The sequence below is a fragment of the Cygnus olor genome, chromosome 8, assembly GCF_009769625.2.
Source record: "Cygnus olor isolate bCygOlo1 chromosome 8, bCygOlo1.pri.v2, whole genome shotgun sequence".
NCBI lineage: Eukaryota > Metazoa > Chordata > Aves > Anseriformes > Anatidae > Cygnus > Cygnus olor.
In genome coordinates, this window is record NC_049176.1 from 30,242,110 (window position 1) to 30,268,024 (window position 25,915).

The window sequence follows — 25,915 nt, forward strand, 5'->3', positions numbered from 1 at the left end:
CCCTCAGAACAAGCCCGTATCTTTTCAGAAGAAGGAACAAAACTAAAAGGAATTAATTATTTTAGAAAGAAAAATGTGTGGTCAGGGCTTGGGGAAGAGGTAATCAAAATGGGAGCTAATATTCCTGTAAATATCTGGGCTATTGTTGGTCAAAAGTTTAAATTTAAAATTTTAATAAAAGTTAAGTAACAAACAGTATGACAGAAATAAAGCCTAATGAATCAATTAACTAGATAAATGTGCTATACAGTACCAGTATAATACACATGGGGCATAATTCCCCATCAGCTCCACAAGATGAATTTTCTGGTCAATATTCAAAACCAGATACACATTTTCTCCTATCATGTGCTTGTTCAAAAACCAAATGGTATACTTACAACCTAGTCTAACTCATAAATAAGTAAAATTTTCCCTAAACAAATGTTAACAGCCAATTTCAAAAAGTGATCTCCAAATGCTATTCCAAAGAAGACTGAATAAACTAGACAGTGTCATTTCATTGTTGTGAACACAACTGATCATACTATAACAGATAAATTGTTTTTTTTATAAACAGCAATGGGAAACATCACTGAAGTTACAGAGGGTCTGTAAGCCGCGGAGAATTTGGCATAACATATCTTAAGTATGAAATTATAAGGAAGGCAAAGCACAAATGTTCAACTGCTTTTGCATGCCAGCATTTATTAATCATAATCCTCCAGGAAGCCAGAGCAGATGTCTTGAAACACCCTGAACTAGTTACTTAACTGGTAGCAAATCTGGAAAGAATAGGATAAATTATTGAGAACCAACCTAGCTCCAAAAAGCTATTTTAAAAACAAAGCAGGACTGTACAGACTTTAAAATAAAGCTATCATACTTTCCCCTCTTCCCCCTGTTATCCATTCCTAGAAGTATAACATACTGTCTCTTGTCAGGGACCAACATGAAAAGGAAATTACGTGCCTGTCTAAAGTTATGTCTTCACTGGAAAACAGTCTTTCACAGTGGCTTTGCATTGATGGCTTTCTTGATGTTGCAATATAAGCGAAGAGAAGGCCCAGTAGTTTTCTCTTGGTGTAACTTGTACAGGTCTACCTCAAATTGTGGGAGAAGAAACAACCACAGTGAACTACACTGGGTTGATAATAATATCTCAAGATCTCCTGTAGTTACCTCTTTTCCTACTTTGCAGAAAAACAGATGCTTTAAAATCTAAAATTTCACTGAAAAAGCAATAAAGATGTGAAGAGAACACAGGAAAGGTTAAAGGATGTTTCATGCGATAATGTCTACCTGAACGTGAAGAGAGCCTAACGCAATGGCTTCTTTCAGAAGCAGAATTTTCTCTTGTTCACTTTAGTAGGCTAACAACATTAAACCCAACAATTAAGCACAGATGTTGCTAATGATTCAGTGTTATCACTTTACAGAAAGAGCAAAAAGATAAACCTGTTCTTTCCAGTATTTGCTGGGTCAGGATGCAGAACAGCTCCCAGTCGGTATTTCCTGCAGCAGAAATTCAGACCTTCCCATCCGTACCTGTTTGGTTGCAGTTGGATTTACTTCCTCCTAAACTGCTGTATGGTTACCCACCCTCCTGCTGCTTCTCACTAGCAACAAGACTAGCATGCTTGCTAGCAGCTTCTGCGATTCATTCTTACTTTATTAAATAACAATTAGACAGGAAATTTGCATAGTGAAGGCCAGTGGATGTAAGATCAAACTGAGTAAGCTAAACTAGCTGCACTGACCTGAACGGGGTTACAGCAGGAGCACCTGGAAGCCTCGGTCACTGCTCCACCACTGAAGATATCCGCAGAGGCATCAGTGCCAGAGGAGCTCAGTTCCACAGAGCATCAGGAGCTGGGTCCCTGATCCCTGTTGGTCCCAATGAAGACCTCCCCATGATACCAGCACCTCTGAAATGGGGATTCTTCAAATCATAAATGGGGAATGATTAGATTTTAAAATTATTTACTAGGGAAGAATTTACCAGCTGTAAGAGACCGAGGCAGTCAACACGCACTGATCCTCCACGGAAACCTTATGCCCAAGTGATGTCCTTTGAAAAGCGTGAAGTAGGATAAAATCAAGTGACAATGCTGGTCTCCATCCTCACCTGCCACACACTTCTGACTGTGCTCCCATCTTCCATGTAACCTACCCTATTGCTGGCACTGGTCAGCTGCTTCAGAAGCAACTTTTCAATATCTTCAACTTGTGCACCAACTGAGCAGAAACACGTGCTGGTCTGTGTTACAATGCCAGGCCGTAAGGTACAGCAGGCCAGGAGCTGCTTTGCCAACATCTGCAGAGAGAGGTGGGAAAGGCGGCTCGCAAATTCCACTGCAGGGTCTCTCCACTGCCTTAGAGACCTACTTTTACACACGCTCACTTTAAAACTGTGCACTCTATCTCCTTACCAACATTTCCTTTTCTCAGATTTTTTATATATCTTATGTCACTCTTTGATGAAGTCCCTGGATCTACTGCCCTTGAGAATGTTTAATTACCATGAAAAATGATGGGCTCAATCTGTAACCTTCTCTATCTGCAACTGCCTTTTCTGTCACAGAGCTTTAAAGTCACACACCACAAGCACACAAGCAGCTCTGCAGGGCTGGGCTCGCTTGTCCCAAATGCCATCTGGGAGGAGGTCAAACTGGGGGAGAGGGGATTTTGCCTCCAATACCCAGCAGCAAAAACCAGTTGGAGGAAGAAGAGGCAGCAGCCTGTGTTCCCTTAATGCTGCATGTGGTGGTGGGTTTGCTGTACCAATCGCTCTCTTTAAAGCAACAAGACTGCAGACCAAGTGGCCTCAGAAGCTGACGAAGTTCAGCCTTCACTGCGCGTTAGTGCCCCCGTGCTGCTCTCCTCTCTGCACATTAGTTAATGCTAGAAAAATACAGCTGTCAATTCTCACGGAACAGCTGAGATTTGGTAGTTCTTAATGAAATACAAGCTGCATTAACACGAGGCATGTTAAAACTGTCGCTTCAAATATGTGTTACTAAAACAGTCAGGAGTAAGCTTCACTTGTTCGATACGCTGTTTACAGACTTGCATACCGCAAGTCCAAGTTAATGTGAATAAAAACTGAAACTGAAGTATGAGTGATATCCTTTTGATGTGGCTTATGTGTGCACTTTCCTTTTATAGCAGATGGATATTTTTCTTACAGGAGATTAAGCTACAAATTGGAGAATGTTCTCCTTGACGTTTGCCACTATAGTCCTGATGGAAATGAATGTGAAAAATGAGTGTGAATGTTTGTTTATTTTTTAATTAAATTACTTATCTTTATGCTCCTTGAAGTTTGTGGATGCTGAGTAATGCCATTCTATGCCCTGCATTCTCTTCATAGGTTCTATGCTGGCTAAATTAATTACAAGACAAGCCTTTGGAATTAAGTGTATTTTAAGTTCAGAGGCATCTGTTTAGAGTCTTCTAATACCTCCAACCCCTTTGGAAATATACTTGTTAGTATGAGTGGTATAATTTTCATTTCCGCTGGCATGGTTATAGCAGGACTTCTTTAGTTTCAGACACACTTCGCTTGACCTATCAAGGGCACAAACTCTGAAGATGTTCTCTCACCATTTTTGTTTCCCTAGTACATAAAAGTGAAAAGATTCATTTAAATATAACCCTAAGTATTAAAAGAATGTTGTTCCTGCTATTATTCTCTTTAAATACCAATATGATTGTTATTTTTAAAGAAGTAAAAAATGCAAGAGAAAAAAAATGCCCTGAAGATTACAGAAAATGGTAAGAACAATGTATCTGTCTGCCCTGTAATTGGTGCAAAAATAAAATGTGTGAATAAAGTATTAAATATCAAATTCATTAAGTGGAATGGTAGCAATAATAAGTGAGAATAAATTGGAAATAAAACTGAGACTTCAGGAGGCCTGAATTCAAAGCAGGAGCAGATTTCACTCTGTAAAATGATGGAGCTGTGGTTTTGTTTTATAATTACATCGTGAAGGCGCTGAATTTCATATAAATACTCAACTGAAGGAAGAAATTCCTCAAATATCTGCTTATAGGGAAAGGATTAAAACCTTCTTTACACTGGCAGATCTAGGACCCGTAGATCTGTAATGTTCTCAAGGATGCAGCTGCACTGCACATCGCCCACAAAGCAAACTGAAGCTGTGACGGGGCAGCACCCATCCACCAAGCCCACAGCAGCGCTCCTCCAACACATCAATCCATAGCAATGCATTCCTGAGCCCCACTCACCAACTTCCTAGCAGAAAACAGGTGAACAGGTCCTCTTGGGACATTTGGGTGCACAAAGCACACAGAACGTCATCAGCCCAGGGTCCGCAAGGTGCAGTTGCTCTCCTTTACCAGAACCGTGGTAAAAGCGGTACAAAAGAAGACGATGCTGGTGTTACCTGGTGTTATGACTGCTGCCATCATTGCTGCTGCTTCCAGCCCATGGTGGTGGCCACAAGAAGTAAGTGGCAGATACAAGGAGCTTGGAGGGAAGAAACATGAGGAAACACTTTACCGCAAAGGGGAAAGGACTGAGGCAGAAGAAGGGAGGCTCATGCCCAAGGGGGAGAAGCACTTCCCTACAGATCCTTATGCAGGATCAGTCTTAATTGCAACATGGTCAACTACAGGAATATTTAAAAAAAATAATAAAGTGTAATCAACTTCTTTCAGGACAGGCACTGGAAAATTTGACTGTCATTTAAGCTCTTTACTACCCACCACGCTCTGAGCTCTTGCACCTGCAGACATCTGCAATCTTTCCTTACGATGCAGTTACTCCGCTGTGTAAACTGGACACAGTTTAAAATGTCATCAGCTGAAAGTGAAATGCCAAAGTACACAGGATTTAAAAGGTCCTCAGCCATCAAGGGCTGTGGCCAAAGCAGACGTATCTTAGATTAAACATGTCAGCTAGCTAGGATACTTGTCATTGAGAGCATATCTCCCACGGAGGCTGAGGGGTGCTGGCAGGGACAGGAGGCTGCCTGCAGCGCCTTCCCTCGCTGCCACGCTTCCACTGTTTGGTGCCTTTAAGCCTAACGCTAACTTAGAATTAATTTCCTGACATTCACTTGGTTTTCCAAACTGCTCTCTCTCTTCTATTACCTTTCTTTCCCCATCTGAATTATTGATATGTATTTATAGCCTTATCTTCAGCTTAATAAGTTGCTTTTTTTTTTTTTTGTCTGGGAATTATATTGTGATGATAGAGCATAGTTAGGTGGTTCTGTACAGAGAGTACATTGGAAATCGTATGTACTGTAAATCTCTTTCTATGGGCTGTGTTAATATTCTGCATATACCCTATCAACCCATAATCTCATGGCATTATTCATTTCTAAAGCACTGCACATCCAGGTTTTGCATTAGCTTTTTCCACAAAAACTCAACAGATAGAAAGTAAACTAAACTGATGCGAGAAAGCTCTGTTCATTGGAATCTAGGGAAAAAATAAATTGTGTTGGCACATTTTATTGTGTTTCTGAACAAAGCAATAAGACTCCAGTCTTAGCTGAGAATAGCTGGAATTTTGGAACTCATGAAAAAAGTTTTCTCTTGGAAGATGGATTAAATTGATCATTTTTTCCTAGACAGAGTGCACTTCAGGCTCATTTTGCTTTGTAATTAAGAAGAAAGCCAGAAACATCATTTACACATTAAGAATTTAATAGATATATTTTTCTAGCTTTATGCATTAGCACAGGACAGCCCATTAATGAAATAAGTCTTCCTTCAGGGTCAATTTAGATGGGCTGTAATCTTCTGCAAATATATTGCAAATGAGGATCATTTAATGATCTTAAAACTAACTGCCAGAAAAGGATTGTTATAACTCTCCAGACAACAAAAAGAGATTTTGGCATGGCTTGTAGTACCTTTGCAATTAGCAAATGTTTGATTTCAACCGAGTGCATCACAAAATTGAAAATATTATCTTCGGCAGAGGTCAGTTTCAGACTCTCTGACCTGGGAGGTTAATTCTGAGCAAGGAAAAAGCTGTGGTTGTGTTTGTCAGTCAATAAAACAACATCTCCAGACCTGTTTTCAAACCTAGATGCTTCAGTTTGACCTCTGAATCCTCCCCTTATATGACCAGATCCTGACATGCAAGGAAACCCTAAATGAAAAGATTTAGTAACAGCAATAGCAAATGGGTGAGGAGAATGAGCGTTTTATCTCAGGGTGGAATTAGTGAGTCCAACTCCAGTAATTGGACAGCCATATTTTTACTTGGCAGGCACACAAAACCACTTCCCCCTCTCCCACTTCGTGTTCCGTCTGTGTCAGCATCTTGGATTTCCCCATGTGTACCCCTAATATCTTAATGCAATTGCATTTTGTGCTCCAAACTCTGGCAGAGACTCTCAGAAATTTGGGAGGTGTACGTGAGTGCATGGATGTAGGCAGGCAGGGACTCTGTTTTTTGTAACTTGCACAACAGTCCCACAACTTCAACAGCTCTGCAAGCCTTTTCTGATGGGAAATGTGGCCTCACCTCTGATGTTTCATCCCATGGCCCTTGGCAGCGTAATGGCAACCACAGCACCTTGCTGAAGGACTCGGACCCCAGAGAGAAGTATCTGGGTTTCAAAACTGGACCCTAGGAGTTCGTATAATGAAACAGCACAGCTGCTACAGAACCGCGCCCTTCATTCACTACAGCCGGGTAGCTAAGCATGAATGAAAAAAGGCAAAAGTTCCTGTACATTGTGACCAGACCGTGATTTTTCATCGTCCTACAGTTTACACAATTTTCTTTCTACCTCATCTTTCTACCAGGCATTGAGATGCACCTTCAGCAAACAGATTAGCTGGAGTGTTTCAGTAGTCCAAGCAAAGAGAAATTCATATGCTTTTCCCAGACTGACTCACAGTCCTTCTGACAGATTTTTCTAAGGTGTCTTACTCAAATAAATGTGCAATTGGCTAGCTCCAGTTTGAAAACTTGGTCTCTGTAGAACATTTCTGATTTCTTATACCAGTAAAAACCTTGGAACAAATTTTGTATTAGAACAAGAAACACATTCTTGGTTCTATAAAAGGTTTCCAATCTCTCTTCAAACTTATGAGTAAAAATAAGTCATTTCCATATTTTCTTTGCCTTCCTCTTTCCTTTCTTTCAAAATCACCTGTAGGCATTAACTTTAGTTGATTCACATCGACTTGTTTTGTGCTTCACACACTAAGAGTAGCTTTTTTTTTGTAACTAGTAGTGGAGGAATGGTTGATTTGTGCCTGGTTGGAAATTTTAACAATGACTTCAACAAGACGGCCATTCAGGTCAACACCAAATATTAATGGAAACCCACCTAAGATTATCTAAATCTGTTTAGGTACTTTTAAATTAAATATCCAGAGTTCAGGGATCTACATATCCAATACCAACTCTGAAGGGAAGTTAAGGACTCTGTGCAGCCAGCAAGGGGCTCAGGTCTGTGTTTTGCTTTAAGACTCACTTTTGGCTGCCTTAAAGCCTTGTTTTTAAAGAGCTGAATGCAGTAAACTGTGTTTCCCAAATTCTGGCAGCTTCTTTTTAGTCCTCGTTGCTATCTGAGAAGATACTATATTAGCCTGTAGCAAAGCATGACTGAGCACAGTACTTCTGTAAGATCTGGCCAATGTGAAACAGATTTGGCTATCAGTTTCAAAGAGGGCTGTCTAGTTATCATTTGCATAAAAACTCTTGGAAGGAAGCATTTGTATGTCTTGTAAGCAATTACTTCTCTTTTTATCTTTGTGTGTAACTGTTAAAAATTCAAGATTACATGCAAATGGCATGGCAATCATTGTAGTGAAAACTATTTGCCAGCATGACTGCTTTAATTCACTGGCTCAAGCTCTAAGAAATAGAAGGGCTTTAAAAAAGGGCTCTATACATAGCCTGTATTGTTGCAATCAATTGAACTCCTTAACGAAGAAAACCTCTGAGGCTAACTGGAGGCATTCTGTGCTTCCCTCTGTTTTATTGCACAACCTTAGACACAATGTGTAAAAAAGGTCAAGACATCATGTAGGCTTTTGCATTAAGCAGCAGAACACTAATTAGTTTTACTGACAATGAGTTTTTGTGCTTGAGTTCTAATATTTTGATGTTTAGTTTTGCTTGAAAACTAAGTCTAACACGATACAAAGCCTCTTCTATTCTCTGTTGTCTTTTCCTCAAGATTATTTTAAAACTCATCATGTGTTCTCCAGCTTGAGTGCTAAGTGTTCTGTTACTTTGGTTTTAATGTAATGCTCCTACTCAAGCCAGAGAATAAAGAAGCAAAATCTAGTAGACCATCGTATTCATCTCTGAAGTGGCATTTGTAGAAAACATCAGCTAGTCATTGTTTCCCCTAGCTCTGTCTCTGAAATTTGTCCTACTGATAGCTGGCTGCAGCACTGTCTCTGTGTATTTAACTCACTGCACTCAAGACACATTTTTGCTTTTTTTCCCCTGGATATTTGTTCTCGGTATAATGATCAGGGGCCCTGCCTAAGCAATAAGAGAATTTGTAAATAGGCTTTTGCAACCAAATGATCTTTTATGAGTGCTTTTTGGCTCTAAGTAATGCTACCATTTCATTAATTCAGAGTCTAGTTTACTGCCTATAGACACGTATGGTGGAAACAAAGACCAACCTTGGTGAGCTCTAAACCTCCCAGTCTACAAAACAGTTATGCATCCAGTTAAGACACGCAGTCAGTTGATTGTTTTTATGTAAAAAGTAAAAATATGTGTGTCTGCAAGATGAAGATCTGTTAACATTGTGGTTCCCTGATGGATGTGAATGTGCAGTGCCTACCATAGTGAAATGCTTATTCTGCCTGAGTCACTAATGGAATAGAAGTACTGTGTAATAATAATAATATATCACCACTAAATTGTATCTCACCAGTTAAAACATATCCATCCTGTACATTCTTGGAAGAGATGAGCTGCCTCTGACTGTGCTGTGAATCAGTCAAGTGCTTCAAGACAACTTCTGCCCAAATGCAAATCCAGTTTATTTAGTCAGGCGCAATGCTGTGCTAATGTGGTTGCAGGGCTTTGGATTGGCTTGAAGAGCAGACGGACTGAATGCCTGCCTGCCCAGAATGTACTGCGGAGAAATAACCTCCATTTTTGGCACAGAAGTGCTATTTCATTCAAAACAATGATACTGTTAAAAGTACAACAGTTAGGAATGAGAGCACTGCAGAGGCATACTCAAAAGCTCAATTCAACAGCCACATGACAGGCTCAGAGGCAGCTGTAATGGCAGCAGTTCAAAGGTCCACAGAGCTCAAAGAAGAAGGAAGCCAAAAGCTACTGCAGAGAAGAATTTGTCAAAACTTAGGATCCTGAAGTACCCAAGTAAATAAAGCTGGTAAAAATAAATAAATAAATAAATAAATAAATCCTGTGCTTTCCTCTCCTTCTAGGAGAAAGTGGGAGGGGGAAAGAAAACAGATTAAGTCACATGTAATAAAACAAGATGGTGAATCTAAACATTTTATTCTACTTTAATCACAAATCCACTGCAGAGGAGCCCTTACGCTGCAGCTCCCTGCTGCTGCAGCTCTCCTGCACTGCTGCCAACAGTAATGAACTGGGTGCCAGAAGTTGGCAGGGACTCTGTTTTAAGAAGAAGCACTCCTCTGCTGTGAGCAAAGGTGGCAGAAACAAGGCTGGCTTTTTCTTGGTGGTTTGAAAGAAAATTGCCTAAGTAGTAGAGCTCTAATCAAATCCAGCTTTCCCCAAATTTGGCAGCATTTAGTGTCCAGGGTCAGGTACCGGGCTGTTCCAACAGGCAGCTTTCAACAAAGAGCCAGGACAGGATTCCCGTGCCCTGCGCCGTGGGAAGTCTGCATCCTCAGCTGGGGAAGGCCGTGGGCAATGCCAAGGCAGTGTGCATCCCCTGGGTTAACGCAGTGGCTGAGTTACACGGAGCCTTCCCAGTCGCACCGTGCAGCTGTGGGCCCGGTGTACGTACTGCAGAGTACATGGTCCGTGATGGAAATTCTCTGTTGAAAAGAAGAGCAGGTTTTTCCCAGTTTTACAAGTGTCCATCAGAAAAGAGGGTACTGTAAAGGTCTTTTGGCTCCTGATGCAGTGGTCTGGGATACTACATACACAGGAACAAAAGAGGCTCTGCACTGGAGGGCTTGTAACAGAGTACCAGTTTCTATGCTTAGTAGTTCCTCTGCCTTGTTTACAACCCAGACCTAATCCAGCCTGTCACGTTTAGGGGCCACTTGCTGTGGTACCTTCATTTTTCTGGAGCAGTTGATCCATTCCCAGAAGGAGAAAATATGTTCAAATCTCTTTCTGCTTATTTGCATATTCAGCTTGGCTGAATTTGCATATTCATCTTTCTATCACATGGAAATCAGAAATCAGCTGCTGTTTGTTGAGGGTGGGTTTTTGTTGCTGTTTTCGTTTTTTTGAAGTTTCCTACTTGTTTTTATCCACTGTGTACATTGGAAGCAATACAGCAAATCATTTTGGAAGGACACGGTTATTAGTGCATCATGATACACAGTGTGTCTTGTTACACAACTCAATATTTTTAATTACTTGCCTTTACTAGTGAGACAAAATTTAGAGTCAAGTTTCAAGTAATCCCTTTTATTGGACTAATGCAGCAATATTGACAGTCGTGCTTTAGGGATATACAAAACTCCCTTGCAGGTCAGGAAAGGGTTGACTCTAAAGAATGGATTCCTATACCCAGAAAGCTGGTTTGTCAATAGTGTACAGTTAGTCCAATAAAAGGGATTACTCAAACATTGGCTCTACACTTAGTCTGTAAAGAAAATATCTGAGCTTTGTAGTCAACACTTTTATGACTTTTAAGTAGGTCCATTTTGTGATGAATTATTCCAAGCTTGAGGACTGCTCTAACTAAGCTGTAGTTACATCCCGTGTCTACATCTTTACGTCTACACACATAGACATGGACAAAACCAAAAACAAACAAAACAAAACAACTAGTGGGTCCACCGTTCTGCCTGGTATATATTTGAGCCGTTCTGTGTAGTTCAGGGAAGTTGTATTGACTAACACCAGCTGAGACTCTGTCCACAGACTTAGTTTTAGTGTTTATGTGCTGTTCCTTAGAAGAAAAATTTTATAGATGCCTATAATAAGATACTCAAACTACAAAAAGCAAAGAAATCCATTATCATAGAAGAGCTGTACCCACTGGACACACATCTGGAATTGGCCTGGCCACAATGTTTAATACTTCCAAAAGGCAACTCTCTCCCTTGCACCCCATGTTTTTCTTTGCAGTGGGGCAGCACCCAGAGGAGCCACCCCTGGATCAAGGGTGCAGCAGAAAACCTCACACAAAATGCTCGCAGTCTGTGGCACTGTGACATGCTCTCAGGTTGGGCCTCGCTGCTCACGCACTGCCCCACGGCCAGAGCCTGCACAGAAAATGTAAAGAAGCAAGGACCTGTTTACCTGTCAGTGTTAGATTAACACAAAAACACCCCAAACACGGCAGTGACTGGAAGTCAGCTAGCAGACAGTGAACGGGAAGCCAAGCTGCCATCACGCCCTTAGCCTGCAAAGTGTGTTTCATTTCTGATATTTCCCAGCTGAAAGCTTCACAGCCAAAATGAATTTGGTAATGGAGTTACAAGCTCCTGAAAATAGAGCTTTTATAAGGTAATATAAACCCTAACACAACCTTAATTATAGTGACACAATCTCTGTGCTATAAATAATGACATCTTTGACCAATATGATGCATAGTAACATGAAAAGTGATGTAACATAAGCAATGTCACTGCTAAAAGTTAAAGGGGAACACATTTTTCTCAGGCAGAATACCCACTATCAATTCAGACAGCACATATCTGACCTAGATTTATGGTCATGAATAATAGTGTCATGAATGCTAAAGTGTCTGCCTCTTTCAAATAGTTTGGCAAATCTGTACATCAAAATCAGTTTGGAAAGGAATCACAACCCTTCATCTGAGATAATTGCAGCTAGAATAACATTACATATACTTTTAAAATCTTCTTAGGTAAGTGCCTTCACCTTTTGTGCTCTTAATAAGCACAGTGGAGAGTGACATTACATATTGACTGAAACACCTGGAAGACACGATCCATGCATCCAGTGGAAGTAGGAAAATCTTTAGTAAGATGTGGATTATGCAATACCTACAAAAAATACATTTTTTTCCTTCAAAACTTGGCAAATCTTCTGGCACTTAGTTTAAAGCACAACTTCACTTCCAAACCTCAGATTTAAGTTCTGTATCAACATTTCATTTCTGATGCATGTGGCAAACACTAGGCACTGACACAAAAAACAACAGGCTGTGGTATTCAGAGAGGTACTTTATATTAAGCAGATACTTAAGTTAAAGCAAAATATCTACATTACTCCTGAGCCCCTGAACTCAGTGGGATGTATGCATGTGTTTAAGCACCTACTTCAGCTGTGGCCTGAATCACAAATTCTGAAGAAATTTTTGACTGACCTAACAAAACAAACTCCTGTTCAAGTTAACCAGAATTTCACTGGCTGAAAGTAACGTAAGAACTTCAGGATTTGGTCATCAGCCCAAAACATGAGACATCTCCTCACATTTCTTTCTTGGGAAAACCGCTTCTGTGACATCTTTACTCCACAGAACACTTTAAAAAGTGGAAAATAAACACAGGATCCCAGCAAAATGCAGCCTGCCCCGGACAGAAAAGCTACCAATTGGTACCCAATGCAGCAGACAGCTGCTGGAAAAGGAAACATTCTGCAATAGCAGCAATACTACACCTCATAAAAGGGGCTGTGAAATACTGGGTAACTAGACAGAAAAATGAAGAGACCGACTGAACACCTGACACAGCCTCGGGGGCGTTTCGGCTGCCTCAGAGCACGTGCTGGGAGCATGGGCGGCCTGCAGCACCGCTGAAGGCCTCAGAGGGCTGAAACGCCTCATGGCAGTGCCCCCATCTCTCTCTGTCTCCCCCCTTCTTTCACATTTGTTGTCTGGGTGATAAAACAGATGGGTTCATTTTTATTGCCCTTACGGCATGGCTATGGTGCCTGGCTGTAGATGCTTTGGTTTACAGCAGAGGCAACGAACCCTGCATCACACCAGGGGCCTTACAAAACCCTCAGCCGCATGGGATTAGCCCCAAGGAGGAACCCATCAGGCCAGGGTTCTTGCAGTTCTGCTGTGCCCTAAATACTGCGTCTGTATTTAAATATTTTGGTGCCTTCCTGTGCAGGATAGCTGAGGCATGCACATGCTGAGAGACTATTGCAAAAGCTAATTCTGTTTCAAAGGGATATATCTAGATAGTGAAAGAATATGCCTAGATATATCTACTTTCTCGTGGCACTATAAACCAAGAGCAACATCAATGAAGTAAAGAGAATTATACCAGCACAAAAACAATGCTCTTCTACAGCGTGATCACTCACAGTTTACTGTAAACATGTAGTGATTCAAACCATACATAATTTTGCTATTTTGTATTAATGTTTTAACATGATTAAACAAAGCCCTAAGAATACAATGGCCCTGGTAAGAAAAATGATTTCTTGCACATGCATTTTAAATGAAATGCAATGAGACTTTGTGATTCAGACCTTAGTAGGCACAAAATTTAGAATAACTCTGTTTATCTGTGCAAACTTTCCTTAGCCTGTTGCAACTCCAAATGTTTTAACTGTTACACATGGGTGTTTGGTAGAATATACTAAATAAAAAGTTTACAAAGACTTTATTTTTCTCCAGCCTACAAAGGACTCCAAATCTTTACTGTTCAGCACAGCTGCCTAGAATAGGCACACTAGAGCTTTTGTCCAGTGAGTCAAACTGAGTGGGAGTGAATACCATTAACCCTTAAAACAGAATTATCTTATTCTTTTGATTTTACAGCACACTGTAATATGTTTGTGGCCATATTTGGAACACATCCGGCTTGATCTAGAAGGACACAGGAATAATAGATATCATTCAGATCATAATTAGCCATGTACTTGCAATAGCGGGATGTAAAGTAAAAGGAAAAACACTAAAAATGTTGTTTTTTTGGACTGTGACAAAGAGCTTTTTAAATGAGTTTGGGCATTTTTAGTGTCTGACTCATGTCTGGAGATTTCTGCTATATTCCAGAATCCTTTAACTTTTGTGTTTTTTCTTTCTGCCTTTGACAATGACATGCTAATAGCTTCAGGCTTCCTACTGCCTTCTTGTGCATATTGCTCTCCTTTGTTTTCTGTTAGAGAGAAAATGTCAGAATTTTAGATAGTGTTTTTTGTGGTCATGGCAAAAGTTAAGGAAATTTTAGTGCATCCTGGGAAGACTGATTGGACCTTCTTCAGCCTGAGTTTTCACATTTTATTTTCTGTTTCTTTTATTTATTTATTTGGTGAGACTACATCATGAACTTGTACCAGGAACAAAGAAATACCCCTTTAAGAGCCACTGATTTATCAAGCATATGTAAGTAGAACATTTTTCTTATTTTACCAAAGTTTTATACAAGGCCAGTACATGCTGGAACAAGAATGATGGAACGGACTGAAGCCTGCCCCACTGAATTTCACAGGAGCAATACCAGTCTCTTCAGTAGTCTGAGGCCAGGGCTGGGACCAACTAGCACATACTCTATGATGGAAGTCAGTGCTTAAAAAAGAGCACTCACTCCACAACCAGAGACTTTGCAGGCTTGGTACCTCTGAGCCTGGTCCTTAAAACAACTGAAATCTCATTTTTCTTAGGTAATTCTTATGCAATCATCTACATTGATTCTTATGCAATAATGGAGTTGCATGCGCGATCAGGTGATAGCAGTGAATCCAGAGTAAATACTCAGATGATACAAATCTAAGCTTGAAATGTCTAAAGTATCTGTAACTCAGGAAGGCAGATTGGGATCTTGATTATGCACCTTAAGTTCCATATCAGAAATATTTTAAAATACTCGTGAACCAACACGCTCTGGACTTTCCACAAAACCTAGACTCCTAACAGCCCTATCTGAATATATATATATACATTATATATAATATAGACTTATTTCAGATAGACATATGTATATTTCAGATAGACATATATATGTCTATCTGAAAATAAGTCAAAGCCTCCAAACCTCTGTGCTGTTTCCAAGCAGTAACTTGTGATGACCCATGCAGCCACCAGTATCACACCGCCAGAAACCCAGGAACACAGCACACGCTGACAGTGCCCACATCTCACTGTATTATTTTGGACTATCACCGCACTTCCCCAGGCAAAATACCTTCTTCTTTTTGGGTGGTCCAGCTATGTAGCATGCTTTAAGCATGCACATCAGCTTGAGGGGCAGAGCACAGACATGCCCCTCCTCAGAACATCCTCTCCATCCCATACTGCACTGGCATTTGGTAAAGGAATGCCCAGAAAGAGAGTCATAAGGACATTAATGACTTTTCATTGGCATTTGATAGCAAAGCATTTTGATGAGCAGGGTACACCCATACTTAACAGAAGGTCCAATTGTACACAGCAAGAAAAGAAAAGTGGGTGTGAGAGAGAAAATACAAAAGCCTCAAGTCTTTACTTACTGACAGAACTCAGAAGCAATTCCTTTGATGGCACTGAATTTACAGTGGTGTCAACCTGATAGTGGAAGATGTCTAAAGGTGGCAGAGACAGATGAGCAGGAGGACAGCAACAGGATGCAGAATAAAGTGAGAACAGATGCATATAGGATGAGTGTAAAAATAGATCAAAGCCCAGAGCCACAATTTTGCTGCAAGAGCAGCAAACTATTAATCGCAGCACTGGGGTGACGGAGCCTGCAGCACCCAAGCAGCTACATTTCTGCACCTTTGTGAATTACATATTCTTTGGCAGAAAAAACTGTACAAGCTCCTCTACATTTCAGTAAATGAAGGCTCTAACTGGTTGCGTGATAGTAAGGAGGAATTCCTAGCATCACTGTACAAAACAAAGAGTCTTCCAGAGATGTTAAATTGGATCTGACCATCATCTTGTAGGCTCCAAATGAAGCTGGCGGGAGTGATTAAGCAAAAGCATTGTGAAGAAAGCCTAAAACACTCAGAAAGGTAAAAAAAAGATTGCTCAGAGTAATTCTTTGCTTATTGTTTTTTTTTTGGTGTTTTTTTTTTTTCTTTATTTTCCTCCCACTCAAATGCTGGCTAGCTAAAAGGGTGATAAAATGGCATTGAAAACATGCAGCCAGGTTCTCCGAGAATCCCAGAACATGAAAGCTAACTTAGCACTGAGGAGCTGCAGATGCTCAAGCTCAGGATTCCAACAGCAGGAAAAGAAAGAGAAGAGGAGGACGAGCCATACGGAAGGCTCTAAATTACCATCTTAAAACAGAGGAATAGTAGTAGGACTCAGGCTGCCTGTAGATCTGACATTGAAACTGGAAGTGTCTGTACTTATATTTTTCTTAGATCTGCTTCACTCCTCACAATGTTTCAGTTTCCTTTATTACCTAAAGCAGTCGAAGAAAAGCTAAGGCCTTGTTTTCACCACCCTGTTGCATTAGGGCACGGGGTGGGTGCTGCTCCTGTCCTCAGATCTTTCAACGCTCAGATCTGCTCAGACCAGGATGGGCTTTGCGCTACAAGAAACGGGGCTGGTCGGGGGGAGACTGGGCTGCAAGCAAAAGCTTCACTCCAGGCTAAGAACACCACAGGAGCCCCAAGAGTGCTGCAATCTTCAATGTTTTTCCAAATTACCCTCCGATGGTACTTCTGGGACCCTGTCTCTTTGCCAGCCAAACAGAGATAACCTTTTAAGGCACAATTATCACATTTTGTCTTGGGAGTTTTGCCTGAGTATGCAACCCTCTGCACCTGTGTTTTCTATAGCTGCACTATAGCTGGGTAAGCAAATAATATCCAGGGGTGAGACCTTTCCTCATAGCCTGTGGCTACATGACCTGGCTACATGACCTGAGCCTTACCCTTCAGCTCCTTACTCATGGTTGTGCTGTGACACCAATAAGATTTATGCTTTGGGGGTCAATGCTGCAAATCACCGTGTTCTCATGACATCACATGCAGGCTGTCTGGTAAAAGGATGCATAGGACTAGTCTCCACTAACAGCAGGAGAGCACTAAAAAGCCAGAGTCCCTCACTAGGTTCTGAGCAGCTTAAGAAGATGCTTCCTACTACTCCTAGGTCCTGGATCTGCCTGTATGTGAGTGCACTCAAGGACCTGGGGGAAAATTCATGAGGCAGAGGAAGACCTGGAGTTGATAATAAGCTGGCACTGGTGGCCATGACCACTCTTGCCCTTCCTAAAACTCCAAAGAAGAAAGAAGACAAGACCCAGGCGAAACACAGTAAGAAACAAGTTATACCTAAGGCTGGCTGCCTCAGCCAAGGGTTAAAGCCATAGCATAGAAAAGACCTGTCATTGCTCACACAGGACCACACTGTGCAGGGTAGATGACAGGCATTTAGAAAGCTTAGAGGAAACATCAAGGTGTTTGAGTTACCATCACTCATGGCATTCATCCATCCTCTGGCATGCAAAGAGGAGATTTTAGGCAATGACATTCTCACACTCCCTTGTGGCCATAATTAACCCCATTCTCCCAGTTCTAACCCCTAGTCTCTATCTCCCTTCCCTCAGCTTCACTTCCTCTTCTCATAGTTTTGTCAACATTAAATTATAAAGCTGCATTTGACAAACTTAGGAAAAAATGTGATTTGAATTCTGTTACTAGAGCAGAGGACAGTAATTTATTTTCACTGCTGTTTTGCTCTATTACCTGTTGCCCCATATTGAGTCAGTACATCAGGTGTACATAATGCACAATTTCAAAGACTAAATACAACAACAAAATACAGAAGGGCAAAGTCCTTTTGTATTTTGGTGTCCTTGTATTTTGATGTCATACTGGGCCAAAATAGATTTCCCAAGACCAAATGTGTTTGAAATTCAGTCTGTGATCTGTTAAAACCAGTTGGTAGAAAAATGGATTTCATGCAGCTGGAAAAATTAGGAGAAAGAATTGAAGCTGATAAGAGAATGAAAGGGGTAATGAAAACTCTCCTATTGACCTTATTAAGGGATAAACAGAAAAGTGGGAGCAGAATTCTTTGCAGAGGACTGGAGGAATAAGCAGAAGAACACTATGAGCAAAGCCAGACTGGATCAGGCAAGGAGGTCATTAAGGGTTTGTAGCTGCCAGCACAAGGGTGACCAGTGCCACCAAGTCTCCTCCGGGGCCAGCTTTGACTCCCCAACCCAAGTGACCAGGTACCTGGTTGCAGATGGATCAGCTAACAAGCAGTCTTCAGCGGGGATCCACAATGAGGTGCGGCTGTTGTAAGGTACCTTAATTGATTTGTCAGTGCACCCAGCTTACAACAGTGAAGAAGCCAATGAAAATTAATGAATTAACTCAAATGACATTGCAGACTTGGATGGGAAGTATCCCTAAGAGAAAATGATGGTAGAAAGAGAGGAGTTTCAATATTAAATCAGACCAATGGTCCATCTAGTACTAGATATAAAATCCTATAATGGACAGTTATGCAATAAGATACCTATTGGGGAAATTCTTAATACCAGGTGATTTTATTCTGAAGTAAGAGGGCTTATATATTTCCTTCTTACCTAATGTATCTACAGATATTATTCATACCATGGTCTAATCTTTTATTTTTCTCCTTTTCTGCCTCACTATCTAGTGGCAGGGAACTTCAGAACTAATATATTGTATTTTCAAAATCCTTTTAGCTTTTAGTGGTATTACAACCCTGGTTCCCTTGTTTGGGTACTGAGACAGAAGTTAAACCAACCATTTTTTTCTACTGTATACATTTCACACAACAAATAACATCAACCTTCTCGTTGAACTAAGCACAGAAATCACATTTTGACTCCTGCAACATAGAAGCTTTTCAAGCTTCCAACAATATTTATTGCTCTTTTTGGGATCTTTGATATTTCAGCTACAACTTTTCAAAACACAGCAACTAGAACTGGCCAAGAGGTCAAAGACAAAAATATTACCTAGTATTGACATAATGTTGAGGAAAAATCTATACTCCTATCTTTTTTTTTTTTTTAACCAATCTTATGCCATGAGAAAACATTTTTAGTACAGCATGCCTATTACTTAAGGCTTCGTGGTGAGTGCTTGTCTCCATGGCACAAGAGAAAACCATCAGATGCATTATAAAGAATGGTCCCTGACCAGCTTTGAATTGGAAAAGGAGACTGGCATCAACATAAAAATGTAGTCACATGAAGTTACGTCAAGCTTCACAGCTCTGACCTTCTTCTAAGCAATGTAGCACTTACAGTCCTCTTTTGCAATATATACGGGTGTTTCTGTAATTTTCCTACAGATTTTGTGAGGAAAACAACACAGTCTTGATAGAGGTTGCCTTATCTGTGAAAACGTTCTCTTTAATTCCTGTTAGGAAACAAAAGTTTTTGATTTGAGCAAATCAAAAAGATTTGAGCAATGCAGTTGGCAGTGCAACTTCAGTATGATGCCACTCGAACTGAGAAGCCATTCTTTCCTTCCAGAAATGCTGTTGTTAAGCTACTGGAGAACAAGCCAGGATATTTCAGTCATATGGTTCCTTTGACCTACCCATTATTAATTCCAGAACTAAATTCAGAATATTCAAGAGCAACTTGAAAATTACAAGAGAAGTAAGAAAACACTTAACAGTTCCTGTGACCAGCACAAAATGTTTAATGGATGGAAGGGAAAGATTTCCTTGTCAATGGCAGCTTTCATCTTACCTAATGGGAAGGTTCCCTTGAAATTATTTCAGCAATAAGGAAATGGGATGTCTGTTTTACTAAATGATCTGTAACGCATTTCATCTCTTATTTATAGACAGTAAGATGCTCAACTGTACACAGCATATAAAGGCAGAAGTTTAAACAAATTACCTGTTTAATGAAGTATGACATACATATTGTCCACAGCAAACAGAAAGAAGCACTAGGAAGTTGATTTTCACGTAAGGTCTCCAAAATTAATTAATGGTGAAAAAATTCTGTAAGACACAGTAAGGGTCCTCTCATCTATACATACACATAGATTTTAAGGTCAAAGGGGACTGTCCTCCTGCATAACAATGGCCACAGGACCTCCACACTGATTTCTCTAATAAGCATACCGTACTGTGTGAGCTGTAATCCATCTTTAAGGGGAACATTCAACCTTCATTCGTGACTCATTTTTACAGTTTGATTAACTCATACTTATCAGCAATGACCACAAACTGTGTTAGAAGGAGGAAAACAGAATTCCAAATACTCTGTGATTGGGATGCCACAAAAAGCCTTTCACAAGAAAAGATTACATTAGAAATTAAACCCTAACTTTTATTTTAAAATTTAATCTCATTTCTTCAGTCCCTGATTTTAGCAAACTGAGTACTATGGCCGTGTATCATTAACACCTCACATTAAGGAAATATTAAGCAGATGCACTGAAATAATTCTCAGTCTATAAGCATCAAAAAAGTCAGTATTAGGATTTGTATGTTTCTTAGCCACTATGTCCTAAGTGCAGTGTAGGAATCCAGACTCTTCAAACCAAAAAAGCTGAATGTATTACAATAACTCTGAGTCCTTACAGAGAGTGTGTTACATGGGCAGTTCTTCAAATCTGCAAGATACACATACAGTGACAGCATGTGACAAGAGAAAACAAGAAATTAATGCAGATAAGAATTTACAGGTATCGTTCTAGCTAAAGGTCATAAGTAAAATCAATCTTGTATGGGAAGCAGATTTCCCATTACTGAAATATCCCTGGTATCTCATGACTGCAAGATTGCTCAGTACATCTCTAGTAATAAGGTTAACTCTGGCCAGTATGACTTATCATATCAAGAGTTATATAAGAATTATGCTCAGAGAGCAAAAGGTGCTGGAATATGCAGAAGATGCTAACCACAGCAAAGAATATTAATCGTGGTGGGGCTGGTGGAAAGGAGAGCAGACGAAAAGAAAGGAACTTTGAACAGCAGTGTCTCATCTAACAAAGTCAGAGTTCGTGGCATGAGGAAAACTAGTATGATTACAAGGAAGCATCCCAATGTATGCTAGCAGGGGAGATCTGGTGGAGATGGCAGGAAAGTGAGTTAGGACATCACTTTTAAACGTAAGTAACTTTTGAAGGGCCAAGACAGCACAACAGAAATAAGAAGGAAAAGAAGGTGTGGAATAAAACTGAATTTCATAGGCATCAGAAATTGTATTCCAGAGGGAAAGAAATATTCTGGAACATAAAGAAGAAAGGACACAAAACCATCACTTGCCTGAGTTCCTGTGCTCTCTAATTAAGAAAAAGCAATCTTGCAAAGACACAAAGACACGGAAGGATAAATCCTGCAATACATGATAGTAAACAAGGAATGCGGGGGGAAAGAAAGATCTAAAAGTAGATACTGTGTGCAACCACCAGGTGGTTGAGAAGTGTATGACATATGGGGAGCTTAGAAGAAGATCAGATGGCAGAGGGGATGATTGAGTGGATGCCAGCAGGGAAGAGGCCACATGAAAGACCAAATCCAAGAAATTGGGTCTATGTATCCAAAGCTCGAGGTGACAGCCTTAAAGCAACGAGATAAATGAATCAGCTCGCAAGGCAGCAATGATGATGGATAAGGTGGGATAGGATCAGCTGCCAAAGGAGTGTAAAAAGGTTCTAGAAATATTCAGAAATGCATCATGGGGGGGGGGGGGGGGGGGGGGGGGTGGAGAAAGGGTACGGGATGGCGTTGTTGGTTTACTTGGAAGTTATTATGGAACACAAGCAATTGGATTTTATTTGCTGTCTCAACAGTCATTTTGCTTTATGGAGTTTGTTAATGACTTTGTATAATGTCACTAAATGTGAATGCTAGGAGACTATTACGGGCTCCATCCTGGATGAGGTGCGTTGTTTCTTTGACTCTAATGGCAAGATACGTATGCAGTACTTGCAGGGCTGCTGAGCTCCATACTGGACCAAACTTGAAAGCTCTTCTGAGTCCTTTCAGGGGCTATAGAGAGGCTGGCTGTCACTAAAATCCAAAAGAATTAAACTATGAAGAAAATGGCATGTAAGCCAGCATCTTTGCACTTGGCTTACTGAGTCTGTGGATAGTGAGAATGCTCAGCCTCTCTCAGGGATGATGTTTCAAATAGGAATAGTAGGAAAATGCTGGTTCTGTATCTTCACAGCACCTTACTGAAGTTCTGGTTTATTCCAGAAACACCTTCACCTCTGTGTGTGAGCTCAGGCAACTTACTGCAATGTATGGGGACGTCCCAAACCACCTGCAGAGCAGTTCTGTCGAAGGTGCAGTGGTCATTTAAAAATGACCTTTTCTCACTGGTTTCTCAAGTACAGCTTGAAAGTAAACAGGCAAATTCATCTCAGATCTGCAGTTACTTGGGCACTGAGCTTTCTTTATAAATCAAAGGGCAATTGTTTAGGCCCTCTGCTGAGTGAGGACAAAATCCCTGATTTTTTTTTCATAACAATGTCAGCCTTCCGCTCTAAGTCAGGACTCCAGCTGCTTTACAAATAAAATCAGAGATTACAGTCCCATTTGAAAACAATTATTCTGGGCCCAATCCCAGAAGGTGCTGAGTGCCTTCAACTCCCACTGCATTCATGAGGGACTAAATGTGCTCAGTGACGTACATCATCTTAGAGATTTTCCTTAAGAGCCAGATCCCCCATATCTTTTAACCCGAGGCACTGCTTACTCCTGCAAATAGAGCACAGCTTGACCCTGCAAGTCCTTAGCATGAAAGGTTGCACTTACTGCTGTGCCCAGTACCACTGACAATAATCACTACCATCCATAATAAAGTTTTGCAGGATGAAGCCTTAAATAAAATTTATGTCACTGACCTACAACCAACAGCTGCAAGAAAAAAGTAGGACTGCAATGAAAATTCCCAGCCCATTAACGTGGATATTGCACTACTCCAGCTTCAGACAAAAGCTGCATTAACTCTATCCTTCAAAAATGGTGCTGTCTAAACACCTCAAGTAGACTCTCATTAAATATCAGTGTTTTACTCTACAATCTAAGGCCCCAAAATTTAATTGTATCTTAAATATGATTCATTAAAATTGTACTTGAGAGATCATCAGTGAGGTAAATGAGTTCCCCTTTGCAGCCTATGCTGCAGAACAGACAGATGTTAGCTAAACACCAGTGTTGGGCTTTATGTCCTGCAAATCATTTATAAACAAATTATCAAAAGGATGAGGAGTTAGGGCAGTGAATGGTGGCACGCTAAAACCTAAAGAGGAGGCAGAGACTTGATCTGACCGCAATGTCCCCATTTGTACAACTATCTGGGAGCAACTACAAAGAGCACCCAGGATTAACTTCATGCATCTGGCACAGCACGCTGCGTGTTTGTGTGTGTGAACCTTCTGTCTGTGAAATGGTTAAAACTTAAGGTTACCCATCCAAGGAGTAGAAAATGAAGGTTCTCAGTTTGATGGACAACAGCTCAGAGATCCCTGATGTCCCAAAATATTAGGTTTCTCTTCTAATAATGTTGGAAATATTGCCTACTGTCATGATTAATCTTAGCAGCATCTCCGGCTGATTGCAGGTGACGCAGTCACAGCGCAGTGCCTGTGTTGGTTTCCACACACCGTCAAATCTGCTACAAATGCAGGGGTGAAGGGGAAAGAACTGTGATACCAGGTATCCCAGTGGCTAATAGATTGTGACATGAAAGAAGGAAACCTTTATTTTAATTCAAAAAACAAAAGCCAAATAGCAAAACTTATGTACGTGCCTAACTTTTTTTTTTCCCTCCTCAAGTGGAAAACATTCGCCTGCTAACAACTCTTGGCTGGCATCAAGGGAAAGTGGAGGTATTTGCAGATGTGGAGGAAGACATACAAAACATTTTTCAAATCAAAGGCTTGAATTATTGCACTGGGTTCATGAAGTTTCACAGGCATGTAGACACACCATTGTCTACGCCCTGGAACAAGCTGCCCTTTCTTCGGGAAGGAAAAACAACCCAATGTTTCTTACAATCCAATCTGTATGTATCAGGGAGCTATCTATATTTTGAAATTCTTTGCATTGTCTGTGGTAAGGGTGTGCTGTTTTGGCCCAACAATGGCAACATTGATTTTAGAATTTCAGAATTTTGGTGCATAGAACAAACTGTGAAACAAAACCGGCCTGCTCTCAATAGTACAACAACAGTGCTCTTATATAAACTTGCCTTTCCTCGCCATTTTACATAGTCAAAGATCAATAACGCTCATTCAGCCAACATTATTAAAGCCATTTATCAGCGACTTTTTTTTTGTTGCTAATAAAAAGGATTTCGCCGACAAAGTTATGTCATCTTCCGCTCACTTGGTAGCAGCGCAGATAATTAGCTTTGTTGTGTCCCCAACAATTGGGCCTTGTTTATGAACTTACATTTATTAAGTGAAAGTATTTGGAAACTGATGGTACATTGAAGTTTGGTTGCCATGGGCAATAATCATCCCAAAAAAGTCATGACCTCCCTGTTATGCAGCTAGTAACTAATTGAAATGATACAAATTACTCTGATTCTCTGTCTGCCAATTTAGAGGCTGGTTGTGGTCAAGGGTCAAATGAGCTCCTATTCATGAAACTATGTTTGAAGTGGCTGCTGCCATAGCAAGGGGTTTGGTGTGGACGCTGCGACTCCTCTGGACATTACCCCATACTGTGGAGGAGAGGGTTGCACAGATAGCAAAACAATAAGCCTACCAAGGCTACCTTCGGCTGACACATCAAAAGCTTCTCCGTGTCAGTCATTTAGCAGTAGCTGCTACCAGACAGGACATGGTTTACTGGGTAGGAATAAGTGTTGCATTCATCCCCAAGGGCTACCTTATACATTTAACCAACGCCACAATGCCTTCTGAGGTAGGTGTAAGCAATCAAAGAATCCTTCTATTTGCACTCAGTTCAGCAGGAAAAACAAAGGCCTCCTTTTCTTTGAGATGTAACAGGACAAATGAAAATCTGGTGAGATATCTGAAGCATCATCCTTTAAAAACATTCAAAATGTTTTTGTGCTAAAAGAAACAACATGTTTATCTCAGTAAATATGGAGACCTCAACAATAAAAAGTCAATAGTGCAATGAGATTTTGTCCTTTAGGAAATTCTATGTAATTCCAGGGAATGTTGCTCAAAGGCTTATTAAATATGTACTGGTTTACTGGGTGAGCATTCACAATGCCATTAAAGAGATTTCTTTCTTTATGTAAGCTCCTACAGCTTTAACATGTCTAAATCTATTAAAAACGTGATAGAAGAAACCATGCCACAAGAACAAGTCAGGCTCCTTGGATAATGAAGATTAACATTTTCTGTGTTTCAACATTATTTGAAAGATTTACCGTGTAGTTTCAGTCCAGTGCGTTTCAACAAGTATTTCTGTCAATACCAAACGTGCTGTAGACAAACCAACACATGCCCGAACCACCTAGGAGGTTCACACAGCTATGATTCTTACGGTTAGGTTTGTTTCTTACAACATTTTTCTCTTCAGAAGATACCAGGAATAGTTAGCTATGCAGCCACAGCAAGAGCAGCTCAGGATGGTGCAAGCCAAGAAACAAAAAGCCCCAAGTGACACCACACATTGTTGTGTCCCCCAAGTCCTCACCCACAGCTCCTGTGCAATGAGCGGAGATGCCACCCATTCCCAGATATACCAGCAGCAGCTGCTAAAAAAACAAATGCATGCTTACATCAGTGGGGATGTAGCTGCTCTCCCTCTGGATTCTGCTCTTGCCTCTGTCATACAGGACATGAGTGTGCTACAGTCACTGACACCCTAAGAGTTAACGAGTTACAGTGAGCACCAGGGCACCCCCATGAGACCTGAGCTCAGAGTGAGCTAATTTGCCACGTTTCTTGACAGAATTTTAATTAGCATTTTGAATTTTAGTTTTTGAAGCATTT